This window comes from Dermacentor andersoni, chromosome 3, assembly GCF_023375885.2.
Source record: "Dermacentor andersoni chromosome 3, qqDerAnde1_hic_scaffold, whole genome shotgun sequence".
Taxonomy (NCBI): domain Eukaryota; kingdom Metazoa; phylum Arthropoda; class Arachnida; order Ixodida; family Ixodidae; genus Dermacentor; species Dermacentor andersoni.
Window position 1 is genome coordinate 28,305,860 of NC_092816.1, and position 17,262 is coordinate 28,323,121.

The 17,262-nt window shown below is 44.1% G+C and overlaps 1 long non-coding RNA gene and 1 other non-coding gene across 2 annotated transcripts in view; one reads left to right on the top strand and one right to left on the bottom strand.

The window, feature by feature from the left end:
- Positions 1-17,262, top strand: part of LOC140216334 (uncharacterized) — a 181,786-nt gene that overhangs the window by 113,818 nt on the left and 50,706 nt on the right. The window lies entirely within an intron of this gene.
- On the bottom strand, positions 814-886 carry TRNAS-CGA (transfer RNA serine (anticodon CGA)). The gene has a single exon. It is a non-coding gene; the product is annotated as a tRNA-Ser (tRNA).

The window sequence follows — 17,262 nt, forward strand, 5'->3', positions numbered from 1 at the left end:
CGAGAGCGAAGGTGGCCTAGATTTTCCTGCCCTGCCCTCATTTTCGCTTCATTCTTTCTTATTTTCCTGATCGCGGTGGATTATAGACCTCGATGCCTCTTCAAGCTGCGTAGCTCTCTCACGGATAAAGTAAAAAAAGAAGAATATTAGCTGGAGTTTGGTAAGACGACGTGAGTGAACTGCGGATCCAGGAGCCTCTTTTTATCCATTTCAACATTGTGTCTTCGTGAAAAAAAATATACTGAACGTTACCATAGGCAACACAAAAAAGACGATGGTGACACGCGATGTTTCATCTAGACGTGGTCACTTAGAGAATCGAATTTATGCCTTAAGGGACGTTAAAGTCTAGATGCGTAGTTTCGTGCCTATCATATGAAAATATAACTTTCTACTGAGGCTTGCGCCCGTCTCCGTAGCCGGCGGTTGATTGTCGAAAGTTGAACTTACCGTGGATACGAAGACGCTGTTGATGCAAAAAAGTGCGTGCTCTAGAACAGCGGAGAGCGTTTGTCGGTGAGCGCGAACGATTATACCCATTCAAGACGCAGATGCTGTCTCCATATCGCTAACGCACTGATGCATTGACGAACGGCTCTGCTCACTATAACGAATTACGCAATGAAGCAACAAGTGATATAGAAGAAGAAAAGAAGAAAGGGGGCTAACCGAGGGGCCCGATTTTATTAGTCATATCATAAGAAGCCAACAAACACTGACCCCAAGGACAACATAGGGGAAATTACTTGCGCCTAATAAATGAAATGAAGAAACGATAAATTATTGGAAATTAAAGTGGATGAAAAAACAACTTGCCGCAGGTGGGAATCGAACCCACAACCTTCGCATTTCGCGTGCGATGCTCTACCAATTGAGCTACCGTGGCGCTGTTTCCCCATCCACTTTCTTGGGTATTTATGTGTCCTAGTAGAACCCTGGGAGTGCTAGCCAGCGCCACCACTCACAGACCTTGGCGGCGGACGTCGAACGTCCTTCTTTGCCGCAGGCGTCACGAGAACGTGATCTTTTTGGGTGAAGACAACTGGCCAATAAACCCACATATGCTACCTGAAGGCATCAATGTTGCCGGATTCGAGACCCTCGTTATGTAATAAACGAGAAGAAAGGGGGTTAACCGAGGGGCCCGATTTTATTAGTCATATCATAAGAAGCCAACAAACACTGACCCCAAGGACAACATAGGGGAAATTACTTGCGCTTAATAAATGAAATGAAGAAACGATAAATTAATGGAAATTAAAGTGGATGAAACAACATCCAGCAACATTGATGCCTTCAGGTAGCATATGTGGGTTTATTGGCCAGTTGTCTTCACCCAAAAAGATCACGTTCTCGTGACGCCTGCGGCAAAGAAGGACGTTCGACGTCCGCCGCCAAGGTCTGTGAGTGGTGGCGCTGGCTAGCACTCCCAGGGTTCTACTAGGACACATAAATACCCAAGAAAGTGGATGGGGAAACAGCGCCGCGGTAGCTCAATTGGTAGAGCATCGCACGCGAAATGCGAAGGTTGTGGGTTCGGTTCCCACCTGCGGCAAGTTGTTTTTTCATCCACTTTAATTTCCATTAATTCATAGTTTCTTCATTTCATTTATTAAGCGCAAGTAATTTCCCCTATGTTGACCTTGGGGTCAGTGTTTGTTGGCTTCTTATGATATATATATATATATATATGTATATATATAGCCACCGATTCAAAGCATAGCCTCCGAGATCGCAGCGGAGGCCATGTGTGCAAAGGCACGCGCATTAGCGCAACCGAGCTGCGTGGCCCATTCGTGGCGAGATCGCAAACGGGCAGTTTGAGACACACGTGCTGCCGTGCCAGAGCTTTAGGGCGTCTGAAGGTTTAAATGCTGTGGTGGAGCATTTGGTATGGATTGCCCTCCTCTTCTCCCACCGCCCTCTCCCCGTGTGGTGGCTGTAGGAGAAGGGTCCGGCATCGCTTCGGATGTGCTGGTTCAGTGTTGTGTTCTGTACAGAATTACTCAATAGAGTGTTAAATTGTACGTAATCCCCTTATTACGTACGTATTACCGCAGCCGTGGACGGCAGTATAGTAAAGGTGGTAGCAGCATGTTGTGACGCTTTCAGGAACTACAATGCGTGTGAAAAATTTCATGTCACGGGAGTGTTCTCGTCGAACCGAAATCATTAGACGAGTGCATTTTAGCTATTATGCCACTACCGACGCTTTGCGAAAGTAGTTCAGCTGAACATGGCAAGCCACCGCAGTATTAGCCTTGTGTGGTCTGTGGTTAAACTCTGCTCCACAACATGTCGCTACCAATGTTGCTTCTGCCGTACGCCTCTCCAGTAACCCTGCATTCTGCAAACATTACGGACAAGCTAAAAATCTCCAATGAAGCAAGAAACGGCATCTAACTGTCCTTACTGCAACAAATATACAACTGCAAGGGCATCGCTCCTTTAATAAAAACGAATAACTCTCTAAATATATGCAACTATTCGCGTAGGTTGAAAATAATTGTAGATAATTTCTCCAACATCTCTTTTATTTTTCCTAGAGCACATCTCAGTCATGGCCACTAAATGCTCATGACAAATTAACATGCGAATAGTTGTTGAGTGACTTTCAACTGCTTGATGCTATTCAGTGTAGATATTTTAACCTATTTCAAGATAAAACACAAAATTGATAATTAATTGATGCTTCGTTGGTGCCCATGGCTCGCATGAGAGACAGCGAAGCAAGAATGAACCGCCTCAACAAGTGAACGCGTTACCGAAGGAAGTGTTGATATCATTGCGGTCACAGGTGTTCAATTGCACAGTACATTACCACAGTACATTACTTTGTGTACAATACTTACTGCGCAGTACATAATGCCATATTTCCTAAATTGATGTACGTTATGTCATCTTAGTCCTAACATTAACAGTTTATGAATTTAAAAATTTACACTCTATTTTCTGTATTTTTGTCACAATGTTTTAAATTTAAAACTGCAATAATCATGGTTTTCCACACGCCCGCTCAATCATGTGTAATGTGGGCAACCGCTCGCCTAACGGAAACCCTCTGTCGATGCCTACGAAGTTATAACCCGAACGGACCACCCGTTTCAAATATATGCGCCTCGATTTCATTATTTCAACTCAGGTAATGTGGCATAACTCTCAAATAGAACAACTAAGGCGGTAAATGTTCTAGAAATACCTGCATTCTGACATGGAATGCTTAAGACAGCAAAAAGTGGCACTCCGGAGCCCTGTAGTCCTGTATAGCGTGCTTTGCCGCAGTAAGACATACTGTGAGGTTAAACCAACCTAAAAGCAAATTTTGATTGTGGGATGTGACACACAAAAGGTTGTAAGGTAAGTTAATGAAAGACGGGAGGAGATGAGTGCAGGGAAGATATACTTACAAGTAATATCTCATACGGATCGGTTATTGGCACCATCGCGGTCACCTATATTTTTATCGCAAACTGGCACGCTCGCCTTCTGCTTCGAAGTGTTACATGCGCGCCATTGAGGTCAATTTTGCAGCCATTCTGCCCAGATATACTACGCGCTAGCTTCTTTTTTCATCAAAAGCAAGATATAAACATTGCACTGACGTGAAGTCTAGTACGGTTCAGGAACTTCAACTAAATAAAGAGCTAATCATTAGTTGCATTTGCTTGAAATCAACCACAGTATTTATTTGGTGCAACATTCGTGGAGTCTGCATAGTTCAGTCCGCTTAGCTTTTTTAAATGTCAGAACAAGAAAAATTAGCACGCGATGGCTTAGCTTCTTTCAAGCCTTCTTGCTGAACGGAGGTGTAATGTTGCCTTTTTTGAGGGGGCTGGCAGGAAGGGCGGAGGCTCTTTCAGATTTGTCGTCCTGGACTGCCCATGATGCGCTGTGAACGCCAACGCTCGTTAGCTAAAAACAGTGCCTCCAGCAGTGCTCGCGAATGAAAATTTAACGCATCTTATATTCGGACGCCTTAGCAACAAACATTTACACGCAAGCTTATCTCGAAAAGAAAAACAATACTATATCATGATCAGGGAATGGCATTGGTTCACATATGGCCATGGCCGGGAAAAGGTCTGTACAACCAACACTGAACCTAAAGAACCATCCCGAAAGGCTTCAACAACACAATTGTTAACTATTAGACGTACTTATTTGAACCGTTCGTAAACATCTTTGAGGTATATTCGCGATGACCCCCCCCTCCGTGAGGTGCAATAAAAAGGGCGCAGTCATAACGCACTTTTCTTGCAACCGTTTATGAACTCTGTCTAGATATCCTCGCGATGGCTCCATAGTGCGCAAGAACAAATCACTTAACTATCATAACGTACGTGTTTCAACCGTTGGTGAACATTTTTCATGCATCTTCCCGATGGGTCCACGGGGTGTAACAACAAATCAGTTAACTATCAGAACATACTTGTTTCAACCGTTGATTGACATTTGCAAAGATCTTCGCGATGGCTCCACAGATAGCAAAACGAATAAGGTAACTATCAGAACGTAAGTGTTTCAATCGTTAGTAAACATTTTTTCAGGTTTCTTCACGATGGCTGCACAACAAATCAGCTAACTATCAGAATGTATCAGAGGATCCACGCTACCTTGATTCGAAGTAGTGATGAGGAGGATACAGAGGTTTTCTTCTATAACTAGCGATCAAGTTAGAGGGACCTTGCAAGGCATGACCCGGAGAAAAGCGGCAGGAGAAGATGAAATCAAAGTCGATTTAATAAAAGATGGAGGAGATATCATGTTTGAAAAGCTTGCGGCCCTGCATACGCAATGCCTCAAGACTTCAAGTGTACAACAGTGCTGGAACAATGCTAATATTATGCTAATCCACAAAAAGGGAGGCGTTAAAGAATTGAAAAATAATAGGCCGATAAGCTTAGTTACAGTATTGTATAATATATTCAGCAAGGTAATTTCTAATGGAATCGGGGCAATACTTGGCTTCAATCGACCAAAAGAACACACTGGTTTCAGGAATGTATATTCTACAATGGATCACATTCATGTCATCAATCAGCTCATCCAAAAAATCTGCGGAGTACAATCAACCTCTCTATATGGATTTTGTAGATTACGAAGAAGCATTTAATTCAGTAGAGATACTAGCAGTCATAGAGGTATTGCGTAATCAAGGACTACAGGAGGCATACGTGAGGATCCAAAAGATGAAGCGCCAACAGTGACGGCACACTAGGAAGGAACAAAGACAGGACAAGGCGCTGTTTTACTGCAGTACGTGAGGATCTTGGGAAATAGCTACAAAGATTCCACAGCCACCTTGGTTCTCTTCAAAAGAACTAGAAAGTTAGCTATCAAGAAAGGGGTCAGGCAAGGTGACACAATCTCTCCAATGTATTCACTGCCTGCTTAGAAGAAGTATTCAAGCTGTTAGACTGGGAAGGCTTAGGAGTGAGTATCAACAGCGAATATCTCGATAACCTTTGGTTTTCAGGTGACATTGTTCTATTCAAAAACACTGGGGGCGAATTACAACAAATGATTGAGGACCTTAACCGAGAGATTGTAGGAATCGGATTGAAGATTAGTATGCAGAAGACAAAGATAATATTCTATAGCCTGGCAAGGGAGCAAGAATTCAGAATTGCCACTCACCCTCTAGAATCTGTATAAGAGTACGTTTATCTAGGTCTGTTAATCACTGGGCACCATGACCTAGAGAAGGACATTTACAGAAAAATAAACATGAGTTGGAGTGAACACGGCAGGAATTACCAAATCCTGACTGGGAGCTTACCACTGTCGTTGAAAAGAAAAGGGTAAAATTATTGCATTCTAGGGGTGCTAACATATGGTGCAGAAACTTGGAGGTTAACAGAAAAGATCGAGAACAAGGTAAGAGCCGCGTAGAGAGTGATGGAACGAAAAATGTTAAGTGTAATATTAAGAGACAGGCAGAGAGTGGTTCGGATCAAAGAGTTAACGGGGATAGCTGATATTCTAGTTGACATTAAGAGAAAAAAGTGGAGCTGGGCAGGGCATGTAATGCGTAGGGTAGATAACCGGTCAATTTTTAGAATTACAGAATGGGTGCTATGGGAAGGGAAGCGCAGTCGAGGGCGAATGAAAACTATGTAAGGTTATGAAATTAGGAAATTTGCAGGCGCAAGTTTTAATCGGCTAGCGCAAGACAGGAGTAATTGGAGATTGCAGGGAGAGGCCTTCGTCCTGCAGTGGACATAAAAAAAAAGGTGACGATGATGATGAAAACGTACGTGTTTCAATCGTTTGCGAACATTTTTCAGACATCTTCGCGATGGCTCCACAGGGTGTTCACTACTTTCGGGGCCGAGGCGGAAATGTAATGACTTCGCTTCCCGGACACCACGCACCCAGAAGTTGCGTGCGACGTGACGAGCAACGGCGATCTGAACGAAGCCCGCTGCAAATAGCGAATGTCTGGACTGCGCTCTCCTTTGGATGGACGTTGGCTCTTGCCCGCGGAGTCTGTTTCACTCCGCCGCGGGCGAAGCCTCCCGTCCCTGTGAGCCGGAGCTCGCGGTGTATCGTGACTGGAATGTGGCTAGGCTCTCTCTCAGCGATCGCGATCGGTGCAAGGGTCCCAAAAGAACCAGCGCTGTTGTGGCTGGCTCTTCTCCCATCCCAATTCCACACACCAATCGAAGTAGTAGTGCTCGCGTCCGAAACAGCAGAAGCCACCTGAATCGCCTTCCTCACGGAGGCACGTCAAGCAGGACAGAATTGAAGGAGGCGTAAGAGTGGGCAGGAACGAATGTATATGTATATAGTTGTTTCGGTGGTGAAACCACGAAGTGATGTGGAATTACTTATTAAGGTTGTGTAAAAAAAAAACCTGGCAAAGGAAGCGGCGCCGGACCAAGAATGCTTGGGTCGTAAGCAGACGAAACGCAGAAGAGCAGAGAAGTAGGGAAAGTCTGGAGACAGAAAAGAAGAAGATAGAGATGAGCACGAGAGAAGGAAAGCAGCAGTATCAGCTGCACCGGGATAGAGAAGATGCAGGCACTCGCGTTGAGAAGTGGTGCGGGAGCTCAAGAAAGAGAGAGAGAGAGAGAAAGATCGTGTTTTTCTTACGGTGCGTGTACATACAACCGGCGGAGACGAGAGGCTAAGCACTTATCCTTTTATAGGTTATTGATTGCTCCAAGCCGGCCAACCGGTCGGTTTTGAGGAGGCCAGCAGCGATGCACCCGAAGAAGAATTCCATTAGGGCAGGAGACGTGGGTTGCTGCTGCTGCTTTTACCGGCTCGGGCTTGCCTGGCTGGCTGCCCACGCGGGTTCTTTATTTCGGCCGGCTTCTTGCAGCGCCGGTCTTGTGCTCGCGTTGGCAGGGTTAGTGTCTAGCATTCGCTTCCCAGGACCGAGCTCTGCGGGAGATGCGTACGGGACTTTTCCATCTTCCTCCCATCTTTCCCTCCTCCCCCTCCCCCTTCCCCACCATTTCCTGTGCTTCGGGGGCTCTATCCTGCTGAGATGGTTCTCTTCTCGGGAGAGTGTAGTGTCGTGGCCGGGCAAACAAGATTTAGAATCATCGGTGATCTGATTTCAGGAAACGGTTCCGACCTGGAGAGGAGCGAAGTCTTCGTTATCAGTTGTTTATCTTTGGTTGGTCTTCTCTTTCGCGCTTATTCCCGCTAACAACGGCCCACCCGCAGACGTTGGACGTTTCGGAATTAACTTACCTCCCGTCTGCGTACGCCGTGAGTGTTTAGCTCATACGGGCGAAACCAAGTGCTAATGTCTCCTTCTTTTATTAGGGGGACCGTGCTAAAAGAGGAAAAGTGTAAACCATATTTAAAAGTAAAAGAAACATGATGGACATGACGAAAAGCCTTATATCTATTATGGCTTTAAAAATGGGAGCTCAAGATGTGGTATTTTTTTTATTTTCTCACCGTTTATTTCTTGAACAGTGGTTCGAGACTTAGAATGAATGTTCCTTACACCTAAACAACGAAAAAGAGAGGTGAAGGAAGTTCTGGTGCAGTATCGTGCACCATAAGGACGCCTTTTTATCATGATGAACACCGCAGTCGCAGCCAGGAAAAGACTGCTTGCACACTATTTGCATTTTACTGAATTTTGAAGGTATTCGTTGCACAACCTTCACGCTCAGAATCTTCTTCTTCTTGGCTCAGCCTGTGGTTAACGTCGTGGTGTCCACCTCCTGTCCCGTCTTTAGTAGCCAAACTAACAGTTTTGTTTATTAAAAGATAACCACCTCCTCTCCAACATTTTTCTGCTATGTGAAATGCGGACGTTGTTCATGAAAGCAAGGGGCACAACAAACGCACGCCAGACTACTTGGACGCAAATATCTTTTATCAGCAGCACTAGATGTGGAGTTGTTACTTTCTTTCTTCTTAGCCTTGTTTGCGTTCACCGCTTTGGTGAGCTTAATACTCAAACAAGGCAATCTTACACCAATGGAGCCAAATATCGAAGGCTTCTTCAGTAAGAGCATGTTGGAGGTATCTAAACGCAAAGAAAAGGTGAAGGGGATATCAGAGGTACCAAGGCGAAAAGCGCTTTATTGTTTCTTTATTCAAATGCACCGCGTCGGTAACATCTGCAAAATTTTGGCCATTAGATATGCGATGTGAGTTGATCAGCCATAACAGATGCGCCAGAAAGGCTATTTCGATGCACTTTCCAGACTGTTCACAGGAAATCGCGGAATAAATGACGCTTGCACTCTCGTAAGATCAGTCCCATTGTGAACACGAAGAACATATTTATTTATTTATTTATTTATTTATTTATTTATTTATTTATTTATTTATTTAAGGATACTGCAACCCAAAAGGGCTACTGCAGGAGTGGGTGAATACAATATGTGGCAAATAAATATCACAAAACAAAAGAAACATATATGAGAATATGGCTAAAGGGAGTACTGAATAGCATCCCCAAAATCTTTATGTGGTAAACAACGGATGGAACCAAGCAGGTCATTCCAGAGTGCAATAGTCCTAGGAAAAAAACTGTATTTAAGAGTGTTGGTGCGAGCAAAAAGACCGATAAGTTTAAGTGAATGCTGTTTCTCGTGATTAGGGGCTTTGCATGGGTCAAATATGCGTTAGGGGAAGCATAATGTGGACAGTAAAATAGAGAGCGTAGACGCTTCAGAGAAATAATGTGACGACGGTGGGAAAGAGGAATTAAATCGATGATATAACAATTGAGATGACGGTGAAAGCAATATGTCATAGCGGCGGTATATGAAACGAACCGCCTTTTTCTGAACAGATTCAATTTTATGGATGTCCGAAATTTTGTAAGGGTTCCATATGGTAGGCGCATATTCAAGAATAGGTCTTACAAGTGTTTTGTATGTAATGAGTTTAGTTTCTTTTGGGGCAGCACGTAGAATTCGGGTTAGGTAGCCAAGTTTTTTTAGTGCTTTGTTGCATATTGTTAGAATATGTTCTGACCAGGATAACCTCGGAGTGAAAAGGAGGCCTAAATACTTATATTCATATGCGCGCTGCAAGGAAGTGGATTAATAGGAGTAATTGAAATATCAGCAATTAGCATGCTTGTGAAAGGACATGACGACTGTTCTTTTAAAGTTAATGTTCATTTGCCAGAGTTCGCACCATTCACAAAAACTTATAAAAGATTGATTCAGAGTGTTATGATAGTTAGGTGTAGAAATGACATTGTAGAGAACGCAGTCGTCAGCGTAAAGCCGAATTTTTACTCAAACAGAGTTTGGAATGTCATTAATATAAAGCAAAAAAAATTATTGGCCCTAAAATGGAACCATGGGGTACTCCGGAAGGTACTGATGCGTCAGGAGAGCTGAATGAATCAAAAGAAACATGCTGTGAACGATCATAAAGAAAACTACGGATCCAGTCAACAAGAAGAGGGTTATTAAGGATAAGGCTTAGTTTATTTTAACTGATCTTTTCTTTTAAAGCAAGGTTATGAATAAGACTCGCCCAATAACATTCTTTAGTGTAACTTTATTTCACTCGGCTAACTGCCAGAGAACGTTAGAGCTTTGTTTTTCCTCTTTCTTTAAATTAGACTTCGCGTGAAATGTCTCAGAACGAAGTTCGAGATACAGTAACACGACCTAATCTACTTTATTTTATGCGTCATGAATGCTTCGGTTTTCTCCCGATTTCTGCGTACATCTTTGGTGAGCCGCCATGGCTCGCTGCGCGGATGCAAGTCGGCGTCCCCGTGCCTCTGCCGGTGATGGCGACTTCAGCGGCGGCTGCGTCTAGGAAGCGGACAGGCCTACAGAGCGACACCAACGGTGATGACACCAGTGTCCACTCGTTCAGCAGTGAAGATTTCTCCTATGACGCCTTCGAGCTTGTGCGGAGCCGCAAGGCAAGACGAAGACACACCACCAGGGCATCTGTGTCTTCGAGCACGCCAACGGCAGGACCAACTCTGAATACCGCAGTCAGTACTATTCTATTTGCACCAGAACTCGCTACCGACAACCTGAGGCGACTCAACAGACAGTCTGTCTCTGTGAAACTTCAAGCGGTGGCTCCAGATCAAATCACAGACGTTAGAGTCAGCCTGCGAAAAAAATGTGTTGGCTATTGACGTCACACATGAGACGGCGCTGAGAAATTTGAGTAAAGTTACAGAACTTGGAGGCATAAAACTCCGCTCATACTTCCCCCTGGACAGTGGTTCCACTACTGGTGTCATCTACGACGTGGACGTCTCCAGCGCCGACCTGCCGATTCTAGTGAATCCTGCCGTTGATGGCGCCCCATAAACCATGTGTATCACTTCGGCACAACCCACTGTGTGAAAATAATTTTCAAGGGCGAGACTCTTCCTTCGCACGTCAAGGTGGGCCACTTTAGGTACCCTGTGCGACCATCTACCCCAAGGCCACTCCAATGCCGCAATTGTATGAGGCTGGTACACGTGAGCGCCGTGTGCAGAGAACACGATAGTTAGCTCACGCTGCAGCGAGCCCCACGCTGCAGACTCTTGTGCAGCCACGGTACTCAAATGCACCAATTGCCTTGGGTCGATCCCATGATGCTTCTTCGAAGGACTGCCCCAAAATGAAGAAGAAAAAGGCGGTCTTGAAGCAGATGACGATAGATCGTTCGTCTCGGCGGGACGCTGTTGGGACCGTTAGAATGCGACACTCCCGACGCCGCCAGACTCCAAAGAACGATGATGCCTACGCCCCATCCGACAACACTTCCTCCTTTGCCCCCTAAGACTGGCGGAATCGAATCTAAAACTGACAAGGTCATGGCGAAGAACAATACAACTTGGTCCGCACTGCTAAAGCCACCGCCAAAGCCAAAGCCACAGCGAAAGTCACAACCGGAGCCACAGCCGATGCAACAGCTGGAGCCGGAGCCACACCAAGTGATACAGCTGCGCACCGCTGTAGAGTGCACAGCGCGGATTCTTGACAAATTGCCCGAAGACCGACAGGCGGTTATGATGCTCCGGTCTCTGATGACTACTTTTCGAATGCTCTTGAATAACCTGCACACTCCGTCAGCGCTAAGTGCAATGCAAGTTTTGGATGCTCTCAATTCAGTACTTGCAAATCTTGAGTAGGCATCGTGGCTCACCCACAGCATGCTATTCGCACTGAAACCAAAAGGCTGGGTTTTACTTTAGCGATATACTGCCACATACTGCAACGTACTGCTGACGACCAGGGGCTCATTTGTCTTCACAGGTGAATTCAACGTGCATCACCCAGCTAAGGGGAAGCGCCAAGCTTAGCTTCAGACAGCGGAATGACGGCAGCGTAATGTATCGGCGGGGCACTTTCTTCGACTTGAGTGATTTCAAGGCGATTTCAAGGCTGCGTGCGCACACAGTTTTCTCTCTTTCCTGCTTTCATCTTCCTGTTCCCCCGTTCCCTTCCCCCATTGTAGGGTAGCAAACCGGATGCTCGTCTGGTTGACCTCCCTGCCTTTCCTCTCTTTGCTATCTCTCTCTCTCTCTCTCTAATGAACGCTTCCATCTTGGTTTCATGAAGCTTGAACTGCTTTACATAAGCATGAACATGAACCTCATTAGTCCACTGTACGACAAAATCTTCTCCAACATATAACCAACTATACCACCCCTGCAAACACCTTAGCAACAATTTAAGCATGTATTTTCTAATCACCCGCTCCAAGGCTTTCCCCTCTTCGCTTTCTCTCTCTCTCACGCCACATCTAATTCCTTTCCAAGATATTACTTAACATAATAATAATGTTATTATTTCGAGATGTTTAACTAGCGCATCAACCTTGTCTGGTGCGTACAAAGACCTTGTTAAGACGGTGCAAGTTCTCTTTCTTTTCGGTCCTTTTATACCTTAACAAAAAAATCTGAAAGAATTTTTGTTAAATGCGTTTACAGACGTACAAAAAGAAAAGAGGCTGATGAAGAAGAAGAAAAAGGAAAATTTTGCAGCAAGTTTACCCGTCTGTCGTCTGACTTGATGCGGGCTTTTGAGCGTAATGAAGCATGTCGTTCAAAGCGTGTTTGAAAGTGTAGTCTCTCATTTCTAAATTAGCTCAGGCAAAGCGTGCGCCTCGTAGATGAGGCCTCTCGTTTCGATGGTTGACAGCGTCAGTGACAGATTACCGGAACCTTCGCAAAGTAAAAAAAAATATATTAATAAATAGTGAATGGAACAGTACTAAAAGCGCGAAAGGTTTTCTAGCACCACGCTGAAACATTAAACATAGGGATTCGTGAAACATGGTTTTACATATACAAGAGCAAAAAAGACAGTATGGGCACCAGCACTAGTTGGACTTCTGACACGCGTTCTTATTTTTTTTTTTTTTACTCATGGGCCATTCGATTCCCTCCCTACTTTCTGTGTTTCAATGTCTTGTCGGGGATTTTTACCTTAGGATCATGTCAAAAAAGACCAAGCGGTGCTAGCACGCTTAGTATTTAATTACTTGTAACAAGCAGACCAGTTCCCACAAGCTCCTACTAGAGGAAGTGCTTCTAGCTTGCATTCTGTCCACCGAGTTCTGCTTCAGAGAACGGAGCCTAGCGCCGTGAAGTGTTTCAATCTTTAAAGAACGAATGAAAATGAACCACACGTGCCCGAGAACTTTACGCAGACTAAACATTTCCTCTTTTCAATAGAAAGTTGCTAAACTGAATCAAAGTTTGTTCTGGCTTAACTCGAAGCATGGCGGTGCTCGCATATATAATTTAAACAGGTCAGAGGTGCAACGCCGGTGACTAATTAAGTTGCGAAATAGCCATAAAACAACGAAAAATCGCTGTACTCCTCGGCAACATTTATGACCAAATAAAAAGAAAATGAACGTATTATTTTTAATGTTTTTGCCTAGAGTATAGTTCAGGTGTGCTTTTGTCTAACACATGGTTCACGACCAGTTTAAGGATTAGGTCAGAGGTATAAATGACAAAGCGCGCTATTTAGGCATTGCCTAGCGAGAGAGCGAGAGAGCGAGAGAGAGAGAGAGAGAGAGAGAGCTAGAAGAAAGGAAAGGCAGCACACCCGGCTAAATGCTATGTTCGTTTGTGCGCGGAACGCTTGGGAGGAGTGCAATCATGACGCAGAAGCGGGCATGTCACGTGTTGTGTGTGTGTGTTATTTTTATTTCACGGGCATCCGAGGTAAGCCGAAAGAACACTAATACTTAATAGATAGAAAGACAGAAACTGTTTATTCGGATGTTTTGCAAACCGCTCTGCAACTTTCTGATTGGAATTTTTTTCCTAGCTTCATTGCTTCAGAAGTTGATAAATAATATTGACTAATTAGCGAATAGGGTAAAATACAACAAATAACGTGACACACTACATGCAAAAGTGATTAAAATGCATTTGGTCGCGTCGTCTTAGAGTGCAATCGCATATTGTTAAACTCTGGCTAAAGTTAGCTCAAACACCCTGTTTACAGGAAATTCAAAATCAAGAATGGGCTGACAGATGGAATAGCACAGTGTGATATAAAGTTATAAACAGGGATAAGGTGCCTCAGAAAGGCTGGCCAACGTTTCGATAGGAGGACCTATCTTCGTGACGAAGATGGCCAGTCTCTCTGAGGCACCTTATTCCTGTTTATAACCTATATACCCTGTATACAGGGTGTTTCAGCGAACACTTTGAAAAATTCTTAAAATTGCCTGTGGCAAATATCACAATTCTAGTTCATGAGGTAGTCTACTAGAGGCGGCGGACACTACTTGCACAATACATTGAAATGCATAATATGCTAATTAACAAGACATCCTTAATTAGGTTTTTAACTAATTACCTTATGACCCACATTGCAATGCACAAATTCTAGCCGGGGAGTTCGCAAGGCGGATCCACTTGCAACCAAGTCTCAGGATGACACCAGTTTCGAGATATTAATTCCCGAACTTTGCGGAGAAATTTATTTGTGTTCCAGTTACTTTTGTGCTTGAATGCATAAGGCGATATTTTGTTAAGAAAGCCAGGAAGAAAGGTATATACTAAGTGCAATCGTATGAAGCCAACAGACAATGAGGCCAAACAAAGCACAGGGGAAACGAACTAGCTAGCTAACTAACTAATCGACTAAATAAATAAATAAATAAATAAATAACTAAAAAGTCAGTTTGCCACAGTGAGATTTGAACCCACAACATCCGCATTACGCGTGCGATGCTTTACCAATTGGGCGACCCCGGCGGCTATCCTGACGTCTACATTATTTGAATATTTCTCTATGTGTACTAGAACTGGCCCAAGGAGCGTTGACCAGTTTCACTCATGCCCATGCGGTGGATGCGGCACATATTTCAGACCACAGGTATCACTTAGTACGTTTAATGTAGGACCAGGCATTGCATCAAAAGTAAACACAGACACTTAATTTCTCCAGTGCTTTTCTTGGTTTTATCTTCTCCTGGCTTCGTATATTTGTGACTAGACCCTCGGTTCCCTTGCTTTAATTTCAGTCGTCCTAAGCCTTGAGGGGCAGATCCTGAAAAGATGTTTGCTATTCGATTTGATTTCATGTTTATTTCTTTCCGACGAAAGGGGAAGCCAAAACAAAAGGCGGCAGGCCTGACTGGGCCGTGGCTCCCTGTTACAGACAGCAGTACACACGTACAGTGCGCATCATCATCATCATCATCATCTTCTTCTTCTTCTTCTTCTTCTGCTTCATCATCATCATCATCATCAGCCTGTTTTATGTCCACTGCAGGACGAAGGCACCTCCCTGCGATCTCCAATTACCCCTGTCATGCGCATACCGTATCCAACAGCGCCCGCGAGTTTCCTAATTTCGTCGCTCCACCTATTCTTCTGTCGTCCTTGATTGCGTTTTCCTTCTCTTGGTACACATTCTGTAACCCTAATGGTCCAACGGTTATCTAGCCGGCGCATTACATGACCTGCCCAGCTCCATTTTTTTTCTCTTGATGTCAGTTAGAATATCGTCTATACACGTTTGCTCTCTGATCCGAACCGCTTTCTTTCTGTTTCTTTCTGTAATGCCTAGCAATCTTCGTTCCATCTCTCTTTGCGCGGTCCTTAATTTGTTCTCAAGCTTCTTTGTCAGTCTCCAAGTCTCTGCCCCATATGTCAGCACTGGTAAAATGCACTGATTGTACACCTCAATTTTCATTGATAATGGTAAGCTTCCAGTCAGGAGCTGGCAATGTCAGCCATATGCGATCCAACCCATTTTTATTCTTCCGTAAATTTTCTTCTTATGATTAGGGTTCCCTGTGATTAATTGACCTAGGTAAACGTACTCCTTCACAGACTCTAGAGGCCGACCGGCGATCCTGGACTCTTGTTCCTTTGTCCGGCTATTTATAATTATCTTTGTCTTCTGCATATTAATCTTCAACCCCACTCTTACACTCTCTCTGTTAAAGTCATCAATCATTTGTCGTAACTCGTCTGTATTGTTGCTAAATAGAACAAGGCCATCGGCAAACCGAAGGTTGCTCAGATATTCGCCGTAGACCTTTACTCCTAAGCCTTCCCAGTTGAATAGCTTGAATACTTCTAAGCACGCAGTGAATAGCATTGGAGAGATTGCCTCCCTGTCTGACCCCTTTTTTTATAGGTATCTTAGGGCTTTTTTTGTGTAGAATTAAGATAGCTGTAGAACATCTGTAGATATTTTCCAAGGTATTTACGTAAGCGTACTGTACTCCTTGATTACGTAATGCCTCTATGACTGCTGGTATCTCTACTGAATCAAATGCATTTTCTTAATCTATGAAAGCCATATTGAGAGGCTTATTGTACTGTGCGGATTTCTCGATAACCTGATTGATGGCATGGAAGTGATCTATTGTAGAGTATCCCTTCCTGAAGCCAGCCTGTTCCTTTGGTTGACTAAAGTGCAGTGTCGCCCTTATTCTATTGGAAATTATTTTGGTAAATATTTTATATAATACTCGGAGTAGACTAATGGGCCTATAATTTTTCAATTCCTTAACGTCTCCCTTTTTGTGGATTAGGGTAATGTTTGCATTCTTCTAGTTTTCTGGGACCCTGGCAGTCGATAGACACTTCGTATAAGGAGCAGCCAGTTTTTCAAGCATTATGTCTCCTCCATCTTTGATTAAATCGACTGTTATTCCATCTTCTCCTGCCGTTCTTCCTCGTTTCATGTCTTGCAAGGCCCTTCTAACCTCATCGCTAGTTATTGGAGGAGTTCCTGTATCTTGTTCATTACTGTTTCTAATTGAGGTATCCTGACTCCTCTGGGTACTGTACCTTTATTAGGTCTTTTGTTACTTGGGAGAGCTTACCTATGGGTTGCCTTGGTGCCTTACCTGCCAATTCAATTGCTGCTTCTGAAGCCAGCCTAGCTGCAGTTTCATTCATTACCTCTATGTCTTCTTCATCTTTCTGTTCTAAGGCTGCATATTTGTTTGCAAGTACCAGCCTGAATTGGTCTGCTTCTACCCTTACTGCGTCCAAGTTGGCCTGTTCCTTCTTGACCAATTTTACTCTTTCTCTCTTCAAATTGAGATGAATCCTAGCCCTCCCTAACCTATGATCACTGCACTTTACCCTACCTATAACTTCTACATCCTGCACTATGCTGGGATCAGCAGAAATGATGAAGTCAATTTCATTTCTTATTTCACTATTGCGGCTTTTCCAAGTTCAACTTTATGTTGCTACGCTTCCTGAAAAAGGTGTTCATTATTCGAGGCTTAGTCCTCTCTGCGAATTCTACCAGCATTTCTCCTCTAGCGTTCCTAGAATCGACGCCGTAGTTCCCAATTGCTTGTTCACCAGCC